This window comes from Molossus molossus, unplaced genomic scaffold, assembly GCF_014108415.1.
Source record: "Molossus molossus isolate mMolMol1 unplaced genomic scaffold, mMolMol1.p scaffold_m16_p_12, whole genome shotgun sequence".
Taxonomy (NCBI): Eukaryota; Metazoa; Chordata; class Mammalia; order Chiroptera; family Molossidae; genus Molossus; species Molossus molossus.
Window position 1 is genome coordinate 71,932,556 of NW_023425347.1, and position 1,460 is coordinate 71,934,015.

The 1,460-nt window shown below is 43.6% G+C and overlaps 1 non-coding gene across 1 annotated transcript; it reads right to left on the reverse strand.

Annotated features, from left to right (window-relative positions):
- Positions 1 to 997: 997 nt before the first annotated feature.
- LOC118627463 lies at positions 998 to 1,214 on the reverse strand. The gene has a single exon (XR_004959189.1). It is a non-coding gene; the product is annotated as a small nucleolar RNA U3 (small nucleolar RNA).
- Positions 1,215 to 1,460: the final 246 nt, after the last annotated feature.

A 1,460-nucleotide genomic window follows, 5' to 3' on the forward strand; every position in this document is an offset into this window, starting at 1 on the left:
ATAAAAACTTAAAAAATAAAATTGTGCCCTGGCTGATTTGGCTTAGGGGTTAGTCGCGGTTTCAATTCCAGTCAAAGGCAGTACCTCGGTTGTAGTTTGGTCCCCTGGCCGCGTGGGGGTTGTGGTCTGCAGGAGGCAAGCACTGGATGTGAGACACATCCACGTTTTGTTTTTTTTTATCCTCACCAGAGGACAATTTTTGCATTTACTTCCAGATAGAGCGGAAGGGAGGTAGGGGGAGAGAGAAACATCTATGTGAGAGAGACACATTAACTAGTTTCCACCCACACGACCCAACCCAGCCAGGGACGAACTGCAACCGAGGTGAGTGCCCTTAGCCTAAGGGAACTGAACCGGAGACTCTTTAGTTAAGGGCTAAGGGAACTGAACAGGAGACTTTAGCTCGCAGCTGACGCTGTAACTGCTGAGCCAAACCGGCCAAGGGACCACATTAACTTTTTTTTTTTTTTACCTCTTCCACTGTATCTTAAGATAAGTAGAAAAAATTCAAGGGTGAGAATTTAAAAAAAGAAAAATTATGTAGTTAAGGAAACAAAGCTAAGCCCTGACTAGTTTGGCTCAGCGGTTGGAGCGTAAGCCTACGGCTCAGAGACCCGGGTTCGGTTCCGCAAACAAAAATAATTAATAGCACTGGGGGCAGGAAAAATAAGCCACCTCACAATAAAAACATGAGAAAAACACATTTTTAACTTCTTAATGGTAACTCCTAAGGGTAGTGAAGCTACCTATTTCCACTCACATGTTAGGCGGGATGAGATGGTTAAGTTAAAGACCACAAATGCGGTTTTAGTACGTAGCTGCGTTCTAAGCACAAAGCCCATCGAGAGTTGTTCGCCGTGTACAGAAATACCTCGAACCTTGGCGAAAAAATTTACCTCTAAAGGCAAAAATACCGTAGCGCGATAAAGTAAGCTCCTACCAAGGGAGCCTCCAAAAAAGCACCATATATTCTCTTATTCAACAATTAAAAACGAAAGCCACTCAGAACGCGTTCTCCCCCTCTCATTCCCTCCGAAGAGAGAAAAAAGAACGATCATCAATGGCAAATAGCAGTTGCCGAAGCAACACTAAGAGCCGGCTTCACGCTCAGGAGAGAACGCTGTATCTCCTCCTCGTGGTTTCGGGTGCTCTACACGATCAGAGAAACTTCTCTAGTAACAAACTATAGAAATGATCCCTGAAAGTATAGTCTTAACTTCCAGCTCGCTGCCTCTGCCAGGTCTACGGCAGCCGTGAACTTTTCAGTCATGGTAACATAGTTGCCCTCTTTCTGGTTCCACTGATAACGAGAGAGGCTTTCTAGTACGTACAATCATTCAAATGCTATCATTCAACAAAGAATTTTTACACTTCAAGTGGACAAAAAATGTAAAAAGTTTCTTTAAAAACAGCAACCTCATTAACATAATCCTGAATGACAGCCAATCACAATCTGCATC